This window comes from Anomaloglossus baeobatrachus, chromosome 10, assembly GCF_048569485.1.
Source record: "Anomaloglossus baeobatrachus isolate aAnoBae1 chromosome 10, aAnoBae1.hap1, whole genome shotgun sequence".
Classification (NCBI taxonomy): domain Eukaryota; kingdom Metazoa; phylum Chordata; class Amphibia; order Anura; family Aromobatidae; genus Anomaloglossus; species Anomaloglossus baeobatrachus.
The window spans coordinates 52963588-52983386 of record NC_134362.1 but is presented as its reverse complement, the minus strand read 5'-3'; the positions used below and the strand labels follow the sequence as shown (position 1 = coordinate 52983386).

General features: G+C 48.4%; 1 protein-coding gene across 1 annotated transcript in view; it reads right to left on the bottom strand.

Moving 5' to 3' along the window:
* Positions 1 to 2625, bottom strand: part of LOC142254799 (phospholipase A and acyltransferase 3-like) — a 42020-nt gene extending 39395 nt beyond the window's left edge. Inside the window, exon 1 of the mRNA XM_075326108.1 lies at positions 2605 to 2625. The gene's annotated coding sequence lies outside the window, so the exon portion shown is untranslated. The remainder of the gene's footprint in view (positions 1 to 2604) is intronic.
* Between the last annotated feature and the right edge of the window lie 17174 nt (positions 2626 to 19799).

Genomic DNA, 19799 nt, shown 5'->3' with positions numbered 1-19799 from the left:
AGTGATGAGCCAGGGAGGCCTCTGGCTGTGTAGTCGTGGCAGCAGTGAATTCGCGGCACACCCCTGGCTCTATCACTCCTTCAATGTTGGGGACTCGCTTGGTGGGACAATGGGTGTCAGTATCTTCGTCGGAAGGTACACAAACAGTCCTCAGGCAGAAGTTGATGCCAATAAAAGATAACATTTATTTTGCACAGATACAATCCGGTCAGCAGATTTCGGCAATTCCTGTGGAGCTGGGGACAACCTGTCCAAACGCGCCCTCTAGTGGGGATATGCCCTGGGTACTCCGCTTCTCCGGGCTCCCACTCCTAGGTCAAGCACACACCGGACCCACACCAGCGGAATCAGACCTTTGAGGTTGCGTACTCCTCCGTTGCTCCGGCGTCCCCTGATGTTCCGCTCATACACACTGCCACCGATGGTCACACACTGCTGTCCCGGATCCGACTACCCTTCCACACACACAGACCTTCCCTAGACATCCAGCCGACTCCTCCTCCCCGGTGGCAACAGCCGTCCCACCCGGCCACTAGGGGGTGCCCTAACACTAGCATGCAATACAGTATTAAAAATACAACACTTTTATTAATAACATTTCCGGTCTTTTAGTAGGGGTTTTGAGCACCCACTACACTGTCTGTGACTGTGATAAAATTTCAGGTAATTTGCCTCAGCACACTCAAGAAATATATTATGCACGACACACTACAACTCTGTCCAGCAGTGGACACCCTGCCATCATTAACAACAGATATGAGATAGATATTTCTATGCATATCTATCTATAGATATCTGTCTTATCTATCATATCCATCTACACTCTGTCTATGCAACTATTGATCTACCGTGCACCTTTTTCTATCTGTAGATCGAATATATCTATTATATATCTCATCTGAGACATAGATAAAATATAAATAATGATAGATAGAAATATGATCTATATGCAGTGTATATATATATATATATATATATATATATATATATGACAGAGATAGATACATAGATATAAGTATGATATACAGTATATATATATATATAGAGAGAGAGAGAGAGAGAGAGAGAGAGAAAGAGGTAGATAGGATATAGATATAAGTAAGTGACACATATGGGATAGAACAATATATATCTATAGAGAGAGATAGGGCAGTGCATTATGGGAGGTGAGGGAAGCTGCATAATAACTAAGGAGTGCTGGCCATGGCCACACAGCCCTCAAAGGCAGTTTTAAAAAAACGCAAAAAAAAAAAAAAAAGAGAAAATATGTCATATGGCACAAAAAAAAAGCATAATCTTAGCTGCCATGCAAGGGGCTACTCTGGTGCCCATCATGCTGTGTATGTGGGAGCTGTGGCGGGCATCATGCTGTATAGAGGAGAACTATACAGTGTGTCCACTGCCATTAACTTGAGAACGGCGGCAGCTATAGGCATAGAAGTGGTGTCTAGGTATAGTAAAGTAGCCATGCGCTACGCAATGAAACCACCTATAGCGCCACCTGGTGGAAAACAACGGAGTTAGTGTTTTTATCTCAAACGGAACGAGATAGTGAAAAAAAGTGAATTACAAAGTTGTAGGGCATCATCAATTCAATACGAATCGACACCTTGCATACAGAAATGCTATGATATGAACGTGTAAAACTCACAAGGCTGCGGACGTGAAGCGATACCTCATGCACGACGTATGCAAACGTGTCACCTACCATATTGCACAACGTGCAGCAAGACACAGTATTCTGTCCAGAATCCAGATGTGCATTGCAGCTGACGGGGGCCACTTTGAGCATCAAAGTTAAATGAGCACCATATGCGTGACCAGCATTCAATGTTTTGGGGGGGTCATGGGTTTCATATCATAGCATTTCTGTATGCAAGGTGTCAATTCGTATTGAATTGATGATGCTCTACAACTTTGTAATTCACTTTTTTTCTCTATCTCGTTCCGTTTGAGATAAAAATGCTAACTCTGTTGTTTTCCACCAGGTGGCGCTATAGGTGGTTTCATTGCGTAGCGCATGGCTACTTTACTATACCTAGACACCACTTCTATGCCTATAGCTGCCGCCGTTCTGAAGTTAATGGCGGTGGACAGGATATGGGTGGACACACTGTATATGGGAGGACTCAGGAGACATCATTAAAATGTCTTTGTTGTAATCTCTGCAGAAGAGATGTGGATGGAGAACTTGTCATATTAGTCTGAGCCAAATGGAAAAGATGGGAAAAGTTACCAGCTCCATCAGAAAGAATATCACCTGTAAACCACTATCTGTAACTGCACTGTAATCTCTTGTATGTTCTGCAGGACTGGTATCCACCACTACACAGTCATGGTATGGCAGTAATATCGGTGTTAATCTTTGTATAGTGGTTTTCAGTAAAAGCCTAGACCTGTGGTGAGGTGCTCTGCTGAGGCTTCCCTATACCTCTTATATCTATGATTAGGCTGCGCTACCGCAGTTGTAATCAGGGGTGCCTGGTTAGGGGCTTACTCAGTCGTTTCGCCTCCCCTCCGTGGATTGAGCCCCTAGCTACGCATCTGACAGAAATATCATTTGATAAATATCGTTAATATTGCATTAAAATATACGCTACTTACAAGACGGATGTTTCTTTCCCAATACTACTGGTAACACACCTTGTAAGTCTTTTATACTCCAGGTAATTCTTTCACTTTCTGATTCATTCACGATTGTCAGTAAATGTTGCGGTCAAGAAATATGCATTGTTAATCTTGTGTAAATAGCGCAGAAAATATAGACTAACAACCAGAGTCTAATAAATAGAACTAACAAAAGAGGAGGAAGTTTGTACAGGGAAGAATCACCCAATAATATCAATGTGTGTGTATAATATATATATACATATATATATATATATACACACATATATATAGTATATATAACTAATATATAAAGCTGAGTGTGTGTGTATGTCCGCTAAAGGAATCTGCACCGTCGCATTTACAATCACGAAATTTTGCACAGACGCCCCATGTAGACTATGTTTTGACAGAAAAATTTAACCCCGTGCTTTACAGTTAGTCTCTAAAATCCTGCCGCCATTAAACTGAATGGAGGTGGGAGCTATAGGTTATTAATAGCAACTGTCAGTGGTTGCTATATGAACAAAATAAACTGTTAGTTGAAGCTTATGCGTGAGGTTATATGATGTCGGTGGAGAGATGGATAGAGACAGAAAGAGACAGACAGTCAGAGAAAGAGACAGCCCGGGAAAGAGACAGCCCGGGAAAGAGACAGCCCGGGAAAGAGACAGCCCGGGAAAGAGACAGCCCGGGAAAGAGACAGCCCGGGAAAGAGACAGCCCGGGAAAGAGACAGCCCGGGAAAGAGACAGACCGGGAAAGAGACAGACCGGGAAAGAGACAGACCGGGAGAGAGACAGACCGGGAGAGAGACAGACTGGGAGAGAGACAGACCGGGAGAGAGACAGACCGGGAGAGAGACAGACCGGGAGAGAGACAGACCGGGAGAGAGACAGACCGGGAGAGAGACAGACCGGGAGAGAGACAGACCGGGAGAGAGACAGACCGGGAGAGAGACAGACCGGGAGAGAGACAGACCGGGAGAGAGACAGACCGGGAGAGAGACAGACCGGGAAAGAGACAGACCTGGAAAGAGACAGCCCGGGAAAGAGACAGACGGGCAAAGAGACAGACGGGCAAAGAGACAGACGGGCAAAGAGACAGACGGGCAAAGAGACAGACAGACATACACATAGAGACAGACACAGAGATAGAGAGAGACAGACAGACACAGAGATGGAGACAGATAGACTGATACAAATACAGACAGAGATAGAAATAGTCAGACAGACAAGGAAAGAGACAGACAGAGAGACAGACAGAGACACACAGACAGAGACTGGGAGAGAGACAGAGAGACAGTTACTATCCCGGGCAACGCCCGGGTACTACAGCTAGTAATATATAAAGCTGAGTGTATGTGTGTGTGTGTCCGCTAAAGAAATCCGCACCGTCGCAATCACGAAATTTTGCACAGACACCCCATGTGACTCAGGGAACGTCATAGACTATGTTTGGACGGGAAAATTTAGCCCGCACTTTACAGTTACTCTCCAAAAACCCGCCTCCATTAAAGTCATTGGAGCTGCAAGCTATTAGGTTAATAATAGGTGCTGTAATTGGCTGCTATAGGAACAAAATAAGTTGTTAGTATAAGAAGCTTATGTGTGAGGTAATAAGATGTCGGTGGGGAGAGGATAGACACAGACAGACAGAAAAAGACAGACAGTCAAAGAGACAGACACAGACAGACAGGGAAAGAGACAGGCAGACAAGGAAACAGAGACAGAGAGACAAACAGACAGGGAAAGAGACAAAGACAAGGAAAGGGACCGAGAAAGAGACAGAGACAAGGAAAGAGACAGACGGGGAAAGAGAAAGAGACAAGTAAAGAGACAGGGACAGAGACAAGTAAAAAGACAGGGGAAGAGACAGAGACAGATGGTGAAAGAGACAGACGGGAAAAGAGACAAACGAGGAAAGAGACAGAGGGGGTAAGAGACAGACGGGGAAAGAGACGGACAGACCTGGAACGAGACAGACGAGGAAAGAGATGGGGAAATAGACTCACAGACAGAGACAGACAGACACAGAGACACAGAGAGACAGACAGACACAAAGATAGAGAGAGAGAGAGACAGAGAGACTGATACAGAGACAGACAACAGAGACAGACAGTTACTATCCTGGGCAACGCCTGGGTACTACAGCTAGTGTATATATAATATAAAATTTGTGTGTGACGCCCCTGAACTATCAGGTCATCACAGGGTACTGCGCAAATTACCCTTCTGTGCAGTATTCAGAGTCCCTCGTGGTTCTGGGTTCCTATCCAAATAGTGTTGCCTCCAACAGCAAATCAAACCCTAGATACACCCTGCACCACACCCACCTGGCACACCAGTGGACGGCTTGAGTGGAATAGAGTCGCCCACCTGGGGGGTCAGGGAGGGGAGGTGAGGAGTGTAGTCAGTTGGAGTGTAGGGAGTGAGAGTGAGAGGAGGTCGGGAGCGGTGGCTCCTCGAGAAGCTGTCTAGATTGCAGACGATGGTCTGGGGCTTGAGGAGTCGGACCCCCGGTCGCAGGGGATTGTGGCGAGGTGCCTGGACCTGTCGAGGAGGACAGCCGGCAGCCTAGCACTATCACCGGTCCTGGACCGAAGGCACAACGGGGTACACGGACCATAGGTCAGGGAGTAGCTTCAGGCAACCCGACAATTCACCTGAGGAGAACAGAGCCTTTATAATCTGTTCCCACCCGCTCCAGAATCGGGGTATTAGCGCAACGAGAGGGATAGGACTTTCCAATCCAAAACGGTCCAAAAAATCCCAAGCGTGAGGCCTGAGAGCAAGCTCCCACACTTAGCCTTAGTGGGGAGCGGGGCACGGCAAGTTCCATACTACTGGGTCACCACTTTGAAGTTAAACTTAGTGCCAGGAGGCAGGTCACGGATCACCAGGCAACACTATAGGGAACGGGACCCGGACGAGCTCCCCTCAGCAGCAGCGGCACCCCGAGAGTTGGTTTACCTGGTTGTAAGCATCTGCTTATTGACTGAATGAGTACGAGAGTGACCCCTGCATCCCACAGCATCCCTCACACCGAGGGCATTCCCCCTCCCCTACCCGTGGAGAATTACAACACCTTGCTGCCCCACTTCATCACCCCGGGTACTCCCAACGGCAGCGTACTCCCCAAATTACCGTACACCACGGGTGGCGTCACAAACTAAATATATCAACTCCCCTGTAAATATCCCCCTTCAATTGAGTTGCCCCACGACCCCGGGTCCGGAGACCCTTGAGCCTCAGCGAACCTGGATCCGAGCAGCTTGGCTGCTCCCACGGGGACGGTACACATCAAATTCCTGACGTCATGAACAGGATACGAGCAGGACCCACTTACCTGGGTGACGTGCGTCTTGAAAATCCAAACCACGAGTCAAGAATTCCGTTTCCCGCTATTTTCGCCATCTTTGGAGCCAAAATCCTGTCTGCTCGACCAAAAGCACGCGAAGCAGAAGCCCCGCCCTTTGTCCTGAGAGTCAGCCTGGAACCGGAAGTTCCCAGAGGGCCACAGCGCAGCAGCGAGTGGTGGGCGAAGACCGAGGTAGCGTGACGGCATGTAGCAGCGAAGAGAAGCAGGGACGCTAGGACTCTGCCCTAACTTTCCTGGACACCGCAGAGGCAAGATGTTGGGAAAGCGTGACTGCTCTGCCGAGGTGGATGCTCCCGGTACAGCTGCCTGGAGATGCAGAAGGCGGCTGCAGCGATGCGGGCCAAAGAAAAAGAGGCCATGCGTGTGGGACGGGTAAGCAGAAACCCAGCTCCGGTTGACCCGGCCAATGCGGCTGCGGAGTCTGGTCTGCCCCCGGCCGTCGCCATCCCTCTGCCGCCTCCGCTCCAGATCATAGCTGGCCCCGAGACGCTGCCCACAACACCGGCTCGACCAGACCCGGCCGCATCACCGAGCCTGTACCTTGATACGGAGCACCCGGACTCTGCACCCCCGGCTGCAGAGTAGTCGGTCCCTTTTCCTTTAATGGCGGAGGCAGAACTTGAGGAGCTGCCAGTTCCGCCTCAGCGCGGCATCCCAGCGGCTGCTGGGGCCGCAGGAGTACACCTACAACCCATGACAACAGAGGAGGCGAGGCCGGATGCTGACGCGTCCAACGGGGAACAACACCAGCGTAAGTTACACCAGGAGTTGAGGAGGTGGACCCGGGTTAATTTTGGTCAGCCCCCACTGAGATATAGAGAGGAAGGTTAGTGATACCTTGCTATTCAAAGTTAAAATGGTAGAAAAATCTATGCTTTCCTTTCTTATTTTCCATAGTTTGTTATTTTTCTTGAATAGTAATAAATAGTGTTTATAGAAAGAAAAAATACTGAATAATCATACCGGGTTTAATCAACAGAGAATCTCACCAGATTAAGAAAAGTTAATATAATGTTTGCACTAGGTGCATGGACTCTAGTTCTTATACATATATTTTAGTAGTAAAAATGGACCATGGCCACGGGACTGGTTGTGGACAGCATGGACTTGTGTTATTGTAAAAAGTTGCACCTCCTGTGCCTACCAGAGTCATCTTTTCAACACCCAGGACCTTAACCTGGTCATGGACCCACGGATAGGAATGCAGCGTAACGTCACCGGTTTTGTGATGTAATAGCGACCTCCCCAGAGACATTGCAGTGTGTGAAACGCATCATTGACCTGGCCCCCGCTGTGAGGTCACTGATCGCTACAAATCTTTCAGGACCATTTTTTGGTCCTTTGTTTCCCGCTGCGCAGCAAGCATTGGTGTGTTTGACACAGTTACGACATAGTTAGCGACTTAGCCCATAGGCATGCTATAGCGTTCCCTACCAGCGAGGTCGTTCTGCAGGTCCGGGATCACTGGAAAGTCTCTAAACGCTGCTGCATCGTTGGCCAGATCTGCCTGTTTGACAGCTCACCAGCGACTATTTAGAGACTTTCCAGCGATCCCGGCCAGGTCGAGATCGCTGGTGGGATTGCTAGAAAGTCTCAGTGTGTAAAGGGGCCTTAACACGTCTCCTGGCCTGTTGATGAAGATGCGGCATTGGACATTGGGAGAGTCAGTACTGGTGTGTATCATTTTCTGTCTGCAATCCTATGAGCAAATAAAACTTAACTTCCGAACTTGATAACAAATTTAAAGAGGTTGCTCAGAATTATCTCCTACCCTTGGGATAGGAGGTACCTTCCTGATCGCTGAGGATCCAACCATTGGGACCCCTTACTGAATCCAAGATCCAATGGTCAGTGAATGGATCAGTGGTCGATCATGTGCACATCCACTTCGTTCACATGTGGCTCTCCAAACAACTCCTTTAAGGGAGTGGTCAGGGGCATGATCAAGGAAATAAAAATTCACTGAACCTTGCATTGCTCCTTGATGGGTGGGGGGAGAGTGGGGGTTGTTGGTCTGCAAGGCTTCTTTTTTGGCCATGCCCGGCCCGGACTTCAGCAACATCTTTAGTACTGAACCATAAACTTCCAGACAAGTGGATTATAGTACCGGTAATACAGAACAAGATGTGTGATTCACAATACTAAGGTACCATCTTCAGGACAAGAGATTCACAGTACTATAGCACCATCTTCAGGACAAGTGGTTCACAGTATTACAGCACCATCTTCAGGACAAGTGGTTCACAGTATTACAGCACCATCTTCAGGACAAATGGATCACAGTACTAGAGCACCATCTTCAGGACAATGGATTCACAGTACTAGAGCACCATATTCAGGACAATGGATTCACAGTACTAGAGCACCATCTTCAGGACAATGGATTCACAGTACTAGAGCACCATCTTCAGGACAAGTGGTTCACAGTACTAGAGCACCATCTTCAGGACAAGTGGTTCACAGTACTAGAGCACCATCTTCAGGACAAGTGGTTCACAGTACTAGAGCACCATCTTCAGGACAAGTGGTTCACTGTACTAGAGGACCATCTTTAGGACAAGTGGTTCACAGTACTAGAGCACCATCTTCAGGACAATGGATTCACAGTACTAGAACACCATCTTCAGGACAAGTGGTTCACAGTACTAGAGCACCATCTTCAGGACAATGGATTCACAATACTAGAGCACCATCTTCAGGACAATGGATTCACAGTACTAGAGCACCATCTTCAGGACAAGTGGTTCACAGTACTAGAGCACCATCTTCAGGACAAGTGGTTCACAGTACTAGAGCACCATCTTCAGGACAAGTGGTTCACAGTACTAGAGCACCATCTTTAGGTCTTTAGGACAAGTGGTTCACAGTACTAGAGCACCATCTTCAGGACAATGGATTCACTGTACTAGAGCACCATCTTCAGGACAAGTGGTTCACAGTAATAGAGCACCATCTTCAGGACAAGTGGTTCACTGTACTAGAGCACCATCTTTAGGACAAGTGGTTCACAGTACTAGAGCACCATCTTCAGGACAATGGATTCACAGTACTAGAGCACCATCTTCAGGACAAGTGGTTCACAGTACTAGAGCACCATCTTCAGGGCAATGGATTCACAATACTAGAGCACCATCTTCAGGACAATGGATTCACAGTACTAGAGCACCATCTTCAGGACAAGTGGTTCACAGTACTAGAGCACCATCTTCAGGACAAGTGGTTCACAGTACTAGAGCACCATCTTCAGGACAAGTGGTTCACAGTACTAGAGCACCATCTTTAGGTCTTTAGGACAAGTGGTTCACAGTACTAGAGCACCATCTTCAGGACAATGGATTCACTGTACTAGAGCACCATCTTCAGGACAAGTGGTTCACAGTAATAGAGCACCATCTTCAGGACAAGTGGTTCACTGTACTAGAGCACCATCTTTAGGACAAGTGGTTCACAGTACTAGAGCACCATCTTCAGGACAATGGATTCACAGTACTAGAGCACCATCTTCAGGACAAGTGGTTCACAGTACTAGAGCACCATCTTCAGGGCAATGGATTCACAATACTAGAGCACCATCTTCAGGACAAGTGGTTCACAGTACTAGAGCACCATCTTCAGGACAATGGATTCACAGTACTAGAGCACCATCTTCAGGACAAGGGATTCACAGTACTAGAGCACCATCTTCAGGACAAGTGGTTCACAGTACTAGAGCACCATCTTCAGGACAATGGATTCACAGTACTAGAGCACCATTTTCAGGACAAGTGGTTCACAGTACTAGAGCACCATCTTCAGGACAATGGATTCACAGTACTAGAGCACCATCTTCAGGACAAGTGGTTCACAGTACTAGAGCACCCTCATCAGGACAATGGATTCACAGTACTAGAGCACCATCTTCAGGACAAGTGGTTCACAGTACTAGAGCACCATCTTCAGGACAATGGATTCACAATACTAGAGCACCATCTTCAGGACAAGTGGTTCACAGTACTAGAGCACCCTCATCAGGACAATGGATTCACAGTACTAGAGCACCATCTTCAGGACAAGTGGTTCACAGTACTAGAGCACCATCTTCAGGACAATGGATTCACAATACTAGAGCACCATCTTCAGGACAATGGATTCACAGTACTAGAGCACCATCTTCAGGACAAGTGGTTCACAGTACTAGAGCACCATCTTCAGGACAATGGATTCACAGTACTAGAGCACCATCTTCAGGACAAGTGGTTCACAGTACTAGAGCACCCTCATCAGGACAATGGATTCACAGTACTAGAACACCATCTTCAGGACAAGTGGTTCACAGTACTAGAGCACCATCTTCAGGACAATGGATTCACAATACTAGAGCACCATCTTCAGGACAAGTGGTTCACAGTACTAGAGCACCATCTTCAGGACAATGGATTCACAGTACTAGAGCACCATCTTCAGGACAAGTGGTTCACAGTACTAGAGCACCCTCATCAGGACAATGGATTCACAGTACTAGAGCACCATCTTCAGGACAAGTGGTTCACAGTACTAGAGCACCATCTTCAGGACAATGGATTCACAATACTAGAGCACCATCTTCAGGACAATGGATTCACAGTACTAGAGCACCATCTTCAGGACAAGTGGTTCACAGTACTAGAGCACCATCTTCAGGACAATGGATTCACAGTACTAGAGCACCATCTTCAGGACAAGTGGTTCACAGTACTAGAGCACCCTCATCAGGACAATGGATTCACAGTACTAGAACACCATCTTCAGGACAAGTGGTTCACAGTACTAGAGCACCATCTTCAGGACAATGGATTCACAATACTAGAGCACCATCTTCAGGACAAGTGGTTCACAGTACTAGGAGCACCATCTTCAGGACAATGGATTCACAGTACGAGAGCACCATCCTCAGGACAAGTGGTTCACAGTACTAGAGCACCATCTTCAGGACAAGTGGTTCACAGTACTAGAGAACCATCTTCAGGACAAGTGGTTCACAGTACTAGAGCACCATCTTCAGTACAAATGGTTCACAGTACTAGAGCACCCTCATCAGGACAATGGATTCACAGTACTACAGCAGCAACTTTACAAAGAGTGATTCGCAGTACTATGGCATCATCTTTAGGACGAATGGTTCACAAGTACTACAGCACCACCTTTAGGGCTAAGACACACCGCATGAAAATCGGTGCGAGTGGAATGCGATAAAACATCACATTCCACTCGGACCAATATTAGCCTGTGTGTCAGCGCACATGAGCGATTATTTTCTCAGCCCTAATCGGACTAAGAAAACAATCGCAGCATGCTGTGACTGTAATGCGATTCTAGTTTCTCTCGCCCCCATTCAAGTCTATGGGGTGAGAGAAAAATCACACTGCATTCGCGGAACACCGGTGTACTGCGAGTGCAGGGCGAGAATAGCAAAAGCTGGCTATGGAGGAGAGAGGGAGATAAATCCCTCCATCCCCTCCTCAGCACTGGCCCGCCCCCCGCATTTAAAGTCCGATCCCATGATCGGACCTCAGTCGCAGTGACACTCACATGACACTCGGCTCCCGCTGTGCTGCCAGCATGAGCCGAGTGTCATGCGAGGATCGCAGTAGTCCTCCGTGTGGCCCCGGCCTTAGGATAAGTGATTCACAGTACTAGAGCACCATCTTCAGGACAAGTGGTTATCAGTACTACAGCAGCAACTTTATGAAAAGTGATTCACAATACTATGGCATCATATTTAGGACGAGTGATTCACTGTAGTGGTACAAACATAGTCCAGCTCATGGAAATGAAGGCTTCTAGGTAGATTCGGGACGGAAACACAATCCCTGCCCGATGTGGCCGAATATTATGTAACAATGGGAGTTGATCTAGCCGCTTCTTGTAGTTTAAAAATAGGAATTACTACCTACCGGTAATGATGTTTCCAGGATCCATCATGACAGCACCACAGGAGTTGCTTCCTCTGCCCTCTACAGGGACAGGAACACAAGAGGTTAAAAACCCCTCCCCCTCCCAACCTCCCCAGTGGCTTTTCAAGTACCACACCAGGATGGGTATAACACCACGTTTATTCATGCTTGAGAGCTACATACAATGTAAATACACACGCAGTAGAAAAAAGGGAGGGATATAAGGGTGCTGTCATGATGGATCCTGGAAACATCATTACCGGTAGGTAGTAATTCCTATTTTCCAGGACCACATGACAGCACCACAGGAGAATACCAAATTAATTTATCCTCAGGGGGGGACTACTGCCTGGAGCACCTTCCTACCGAACGAGGTCTGGTGGGAGGAAAGAATATCCAACTTGTAGTGTCTACAAAAAGTGTTGGGACCTGACCAATTGGCAGTTTTGCAAATCTGGTCTAGAGAAGCCCCCGCCCGTTCTGCCCATGTGGTAGATAGTGATCTAGTAGAGTGGGCTCTAAGGTGATCTGGCGGGGTCTTACCCGCCAATTGATAGGTTGAGGATATTGTGGACCTAACCCATCGAGACAGGACAGCCTTGGATGCCGATTTGCCTCGATTTTTTTCCCCTGAACTGAAGGAATAAGGTGGAGTCCAATCTCCAGTTCCGGGTGGCCTCCAAATAGCTCAGGACTGTCCGCTTCACATCCAAGGAATTCAGCCGCTGTTCCTTCTGGTTCGTGTAGTTGTGGCAAAAGGATGGCAAAACTACTTCCTGTTCTAGGTTAGCAGAGGAGACCACCTTGGGGCGAAACGTCAGATCAAGTTTCAGCACAATCCTGGCATCCAGAACCTGAAGATACGGCTCCCTGATAGACAAAGCCTGTAATTCACCAATCCGCTTAGCCGTGGTGATGGCTACTAAAAACACCGTCTTGAAGGACAAATGTTCCATCGAAATGGTAGACAAGGGCTCAAACGGAGAATCACAAAGGCCATTGAGCACCAAGGTCAGATCCCAGGGAGGCACTGTGGGCCGAATTGTAGGGCGAAGGCGCTGAATCCCCTTCACGAATCTGGCAATGCAGGGATTGGACACCAGTGGCATGTCAAAGAAGACGCTGAGAGCTGATATTTGGACCTTCAAAGTGCTAGGCGTAAGATCCTTGCGGAATCCCAGTTGCAGGAAATCCAAGATTTTCGGAATATTAGGCCGAGAACTGTCAGCAGGTTCTTCACCCAGAAAGGAGCAGAATTTCTTCCAGATCTTCCCGTAGATGGTCCGGGTAATCTGCTGACGACTTGCCTGGAGTGTAGAGATGACATCAAGCGACAAGCCTTTCCGTCTCAGGAACCTCCCTTCAAGATCCAGGCCGACAGCTGAAGGTGATCCAGGTCCGGGTGAAGCACTGGACCCTGGCTGAGGAGATCGCCTGTCAAGGAAAGGAGGACCAGATCCGCAACCGACAGGTTTCTGAGTAAAGAGAACCAGCTCCGTTTGGGCCAAAACGGGGCTATGAGAATCACATGGGCTCCGTCCTGTTGAATCTTCTGGAGTACTCTGGGGAGCAACGGCAGGGGTGGAAAGGCGTACACCAGTTTCATGGACCATGGCTGGGCCATGGCGTCGATCGCAGCAGGAGCATCCCGGGGATTCAGAGAGAAGAAGATTAATAGTTTTGCATTGGTCCTGGACGCGAACAAATCTACCTGGGGTTTTCCCCATCGTTTGACCAGATCCTGAAAGACACTGTCCTTCAGCTCCCATTCCGAGGGGTCGATCCTGCGCCTGCTCAGGAAGTCCGCGAGATTGTTGTCGGAGCCCCTGAAATGGATAGCCGAGATGCAGAGAACCGTGCGTTCTACCCACTGAAGGATCCGCGATGCCAAAGCCTGCAGGGGTGGGTGGCGAGAGCCCCCCTGATGACGAAGGAAGGCTACCGTCGTAACATTGTCCGAGAAGACCCGAACATGGCAACCGTGGAATAAAGGAGGAGCCGCCTGCAGAGCCTGCCAGACCGCTTGTAGCTCCCTGAAATTGGATGACTGGGTCGACACCTCCAGGGGCCACCTGCCTTGAAAGTAAAGGGAGTCCACATGGGCGCCCCAGCCCGACTGACTTGCATCGGTTATGAGCGTGACAAATGGCGAACAGTCCCACAGAACGCCCAATTGAAGATTTTTTCTGCACATCCACCATCTGAGACCTTGAATGACCGGAGGGGTCAGGGAAATCTTGCAATGGAGGGACCAGAGGGACCCTACAGTGTACGACAGGATCAGGTTTTGGTGTGGCCTGGAGTGAAATTGACTCCAGCGAACACATTGGATGCAGGAAGTCATTATCCCCAGGACGCTCATTGCCTCTCTGACGGAGCACTGGTTTTTTTCGGCTGAAGTTCCGGATTTTTGACCTGATGTCGTTCACTTTTTGAGACGGCAAAAAGGATGTGCGTGCATCAGAGTCCAGAAGAATGCCCAGAAACACCTTTCTAGTCTCCACCACGAGATTGGACTTCTGATTGTTTATGATCCAGCTGAGGGACGTCAGCAGAGCCAAAGCGGTGGTGATTGTCCGGGAGAGCTCCTCCGGGGAATCCGCCAACAGCAGAAGGTCGTCCAAGTAAGGGACGATGGACACGTTGGATCTTCGCAGGTGCGCCACAACTTCCGTCATTATCTTCGTGAACACCCTGGGAGCAGAAGAGATACCTAATGGAAGGCACCGGAACTGGAAATGATACATTACTCCGTCCCTCTCTAACGCAAATCTCAGGTATTTCTGGTAGTGTGGGTGAATGGCTATGTGGTAGTATGCGTTTTTCAGATATACCGTGGCCATGACAGAATGTGTGTAGAGTAGAGGGATGGTAGATTTTATTGATTCCATCCGGAATCTTTTGTACCGGACGCACCGATTGAGGGGCTTTAAATTTATGATCGTCCGGAATTCTCCGGAGGGTTTGGCAGCAGAGAATAGGGAAGAATAGTGGCTCTGGAACTGTTCTGAGATCGGAACCGGGAGGACTGCTCCGGTGTGTAGTAAGGTATCCACATCCGACCACAGGCGGTTGGCAAGGGACTGCGACTGTGGTTTCGTCAGGAGGAACCTGGTTTGGGGGGGGGGGTCCCTGAAAAATCTATCCGTAGACCCTCCCCCACCTCTCGAAGGACCCATGGATTGGAGGTTATCTGTTGCCAGTTGCCCAAAAACTTGCTGAGCCTCCCCCCGATAATGGAGTCAGGATCTATCCTGCTTTCTTCGGGGTTCGAAGTGGGGTTGCCTATCTGTGCTGCCCTTATGGAAACCCCACCTGCCTGTCTTACCCCTACCCTTATAGTCCTGCCTATCGGGACGAAACCTCTGTGTGGGAAGGGAACGTGGCGGTCTTACCTCTGGGAAACCGCCCTTTTTATCGGAAACCTTTTCTAGAATCTTATCTAGAGCAGGACCGAACACCCGGGCACCCGAAAAGGGGATGGAGCACAGCTTATTTTTGGACGCTCCGTCACCAGACCAGGTTTTCAACCATATGGCCCTGCGGGCAGAATTAGTAAGGGCCTCATTCCTGGCAGAAAAACGCACAGACTCAGCGGAAGCATCTGCCATGAATCCGGTTGCTAGCTTCAGCATAGGAAGGGATTCCCTAGGGACGTTATCCCGAACCTGAGTTTCCAGGTCCGACAACCAACGGGACATAGACCGTGCCACGGAAGTAGCGGCAATATTGGCCTTAATGGTGGCTGCATAAGCCTCCCAAGCTTTTTTAAGAAGGCCATCAGCCTTCCTATCCATGGGGTCCCGGAGACCCGAGGAGTCCTCAAACAGGATTGACGTCTTCCGTGCTACTTTCGCCACAGGAACATCAATTTTGGGAACGTCCTCCCATTCCTTGATGTCGTCGGGTTCAAACGGCAGTCTGGCTTTGAAGTCCCTGGGAACAAGCAATCTTTTCTCCGTCTGCTCCCACTCGTCCAGGATCATCGCACGCACATGGTGATTTACTGGAAAGACCTTGTGGCGCTGAGACTGGAGCCCCCCAAACATTTCATCCTGTATGATCCACGGCTTTTCCGTATCCTCCACCATCATAGTTCTCCATACGGCACGGAGTAATTCATCTGTGTCGCCTGCGGAAAATAAGTAACGCCGCTCCTCCTCTGGCAAGGGACCCAGGCCCTCATCTTCCCCTGGGGAGTCGGAGTTCCTGGACATCTCATCTTCCTCTGAGGACTCTAACTAATGGCATGGACGTTTCTGTTTAGGAGGCGCCGGGGGCTCTGGTGGGGGGACGTGGCTCGTAACGACAGCCTGAACCTCCTCCCGTATCATGGGCCTCATGTCCGACAGGAGGGTAGTCTGCTCCTCAGAGATCAGTTTTGCAATACAGGTCTCGCAGAGCTTCTTAACACAGGTGTCAGGGAGTTTAATATCACACACCGCACGTCTAACTTTAGTGGTACAATTCTTTTTGGGGATGGTGCCAGAACCCACAGAAGAACCTCCACCCTGCAAAAAAGAACAAGGTTCAGACAAGTCTCCTGGCTTACAGGGCAATGAAACCCTGAAGGACTGACACTTACAGAGACCTGGGCATCCTTAGGGGCTTTGGTGTCTGAACGTTCACTGTCTTCCTTCACAGGCAGCGCTGACATGCAGAGCCTAGCGAAAACCAATGCACTCCCCCCCCCCTACCCTTCCAGGTTTTATTACCTGAGTGAAGGTGCCCAGTCACCGTCCTGCCGTCCGAACTCCAGATTTGAAATTCGCGCTAAACTCCCGGGCCGCACTAACCCGGAAACCGGAAGTGCGGCGCCTGCGCATGAACCGGCGTTCTCCACGCCGTGCCGCCCGGAAGTATCGTGTGGCCAGTGGCAGGAGGCCGAGAGCCCTCCCCTCGGAGGGAAGTTAACAGAGAGAGGTAGTAGAACGGGGCTTTAAAAACCGCGCCAAAGATCCCAGATGTAATCTTGAATTAATGTATTTTTATTTTGGCATAGGTCTACGCGTTTCAGGAGGCTCAGCTCCCTTCCTCAGGACCAGCAAGCACAAGATACATCAAAAAGGGATTTGATGTATCTTGTGCTTGCTGGTCCTGAGGAAGGGAGCTGAGCCTCCTGAAACGCGTAGACCTATGCCAAAATAAAAATACATTAGTTCAAGATTACATCTGGGATCTTTGGCGCGGTTTTTAAAGCCCCGTTCTACTACCTCTCTCCGTTATCTGCCGCTTGGGGTACTGCTGCCGTGATCCACATACATGCTGCTACAGGAGTTGTGCCTGTCACAACCCTGATTGGTGAGTAGGATTACTCTTTTTTTACCCCCTGGTTATCAGGGTAAGACCCTATGCGCTTTCCTTTCCACAGGTCTTTTGCCTCGGAGGGAAGTGGCAGGCGCCGGGAGCTCCTGCTCGACCGGCGCGGCTGAGGGACCTCGCGCTGCAAGGTGTCGGCCTGGGGTATCTTGACAGGCCGGAAGGCGAGAGAGCGGAGCCCCCCCCCCCGATCCACCTGGACCCCGTACATCCCGGTAAGTTCCTACGTCCGTCCTGTACAGGGACAGGAAAAACACTGGAGAGGTTGGGAGGGGGAGGGGTTTTTAACCTCTTGTGATCCTGTCCCTGTAGAGGGCGGAGGAAGCAACTCCTGTGGTGCTGTCATGTGGTCCTGGAAATATCAATTTTATTTGGAAAGCTTAATAAACATTGGCAATATTAGTACATCCAAGCAATATACAATTTTCCTCCCTACACGTTTCAGACTGTTAAGTCCTTAAGAATTAAGAAAAATTGCATATTGCTGGCTGTACAGATATTGCCAATTTTTATTCTGTTTTTGGAATAAAGTTTTTGATATATATTAATATGTGAAACAGCTGGATCATCTTCCATTGTTACACAATACTACAGCACCCTCTTTAGGATGAGTGGTTCACAGCACTACAGCTCCACTTTTAGGGTAGTGTTACCTTACAAACGTGTACTTGCATGGCCAGTTTTGTACCAAGTGCGGCCCTGGGCAAAATTAAAAAGTAGGGCCCCAAATGCTAAAATACTGCACAATCACACAAACATTTGGGATGTATTTACACAAACCATTAAATGAGCATTAATCAGCTACATTGCAATTGATCAGCACTTGTTTACTGGCCTGTGTACACAAGCTGTCGAAAGATCACGGGGTCAGAATGATCACTAATACACTTGTTCTGTCCTCACTAGACATGCTTCCAACAGGGGCATACTCTAAAAAAGCTCATATGTGCTGCCGGTATTTTTTAATGTGGATGCTATTAACACACTGTACGTTACACACACTCACTGCATGTGTCACACTTCCACGGTATGGCACACGTGCTCACTGCGTGTCACATACGTGCCCTATTCAGAACATACCGAGCACTATCCATCTATCCTGTATGTCCATATTCCCACAGGATAGAAGGATCTTTGGTCACACGTCTACATAATTAGCCTCTGAAACTGCACTGATAATACAAAACTGGCATTATCAGTGCAGTTCTGAGTTAGTACAGACAGGCAGCCAGACTGATGTCCCACTAAACCTGGAGTTGTGAAGGCCTAGGCTATGAATCGTTTGTCCAGTATAAAATAATAAGATGATCTGTATTCTGAATGCTTTATGTATTGCTTTCCACATATACCTGACTGAAATGTTAATGGAATGTATAAGCAAACAAACTATGTTTAGGGCACAATAGAACAGATACTTTGAAAACCGGTTGACTCATGAATAAGTAACATTCTTGAGTAGACTCTCGTCCACGCCCAGACAAACCTGAATAACTTACTATGGAATGTTGCTGTACAGGAAAGACTGTCCAAAAAGGTGTAGAAAATGTTATGCTTTTGAATACAAGGTTCAGAAGACATCAACTGTGCTTCTCCCAAATAGAGAGATACGTCTCTGCGTGGTCATTTTCCCAATTCATATACACCTGCGCACTTCTCATTCGGAATCCTCCTCTGAGACCCTGAGAGACCCGGAGGTCTCCCCCAACAGTCTCACTGAAGGCCCTTTTGTCGATAAGGGCCCTGGTCATTGCCCAGTTTGCCTCCACAAATACTAGCCCTGGTCCTTGCATCATATAATATGGTTCAGGTATTTATAAGTATGCAACTGTGTCCAAATTTTAGAAACATTTGTGACTAGTGATGAGTGAACTCGCAGATAACCGGGATAGGCTGATCTTGGTGATCCAGTTTCTAAAATCTGGTTTCGGGTTGTATTCCGGTCCCCATATAAGTCTAACTGGACCAGAATGTGGAGATTAAAACGGCGGTAGAAGGAATAGGGGGATGGGAACAAGCGCGTTGTACTTACCGAGGCTCCGGCACGGCTGTACACTGTTCCCAGGCCTTGCATTCACTTCCGGTTCCGCACATTAGGCTAATTGAATATGCACTGCTTTCCCTGCCCACTGGCGTCTGTGATTAGTTGCAGTCAGACACGCCCCCATGCTGAGTGACAGCGTGTCCGACGCTTCTAATCACAGATGCTGTGTGCATCTATTGATGTATAAAAATATATAAATAAATTGGCGTAGAGTCCCCCCCCATATTATGATACCAGCATACATAAAGCCACGGCTACAGGCTGCAGCCCCCAGCCGTGCACTTATCTTGACTGTGTATCAAAATCGGCAGAACCACATGCGGCTTTTTTAATTATTTAAATAAGTAATTTTAAAAAAACGGTGTGCGGTTCCCCTTCATATTTGATACCCAGCCAAGATAAAGCCCAACAGCTGGGGGGCTGGTATTCTCAGGCTGGGGAGACCATCACTTTACTGTCCGGGTCTGCCCTTCACTATTTGTGACCCAAAATGCATTGGGGGGAAAAAATAGAAAGTTAAATGTAAAAAAAACACATTGA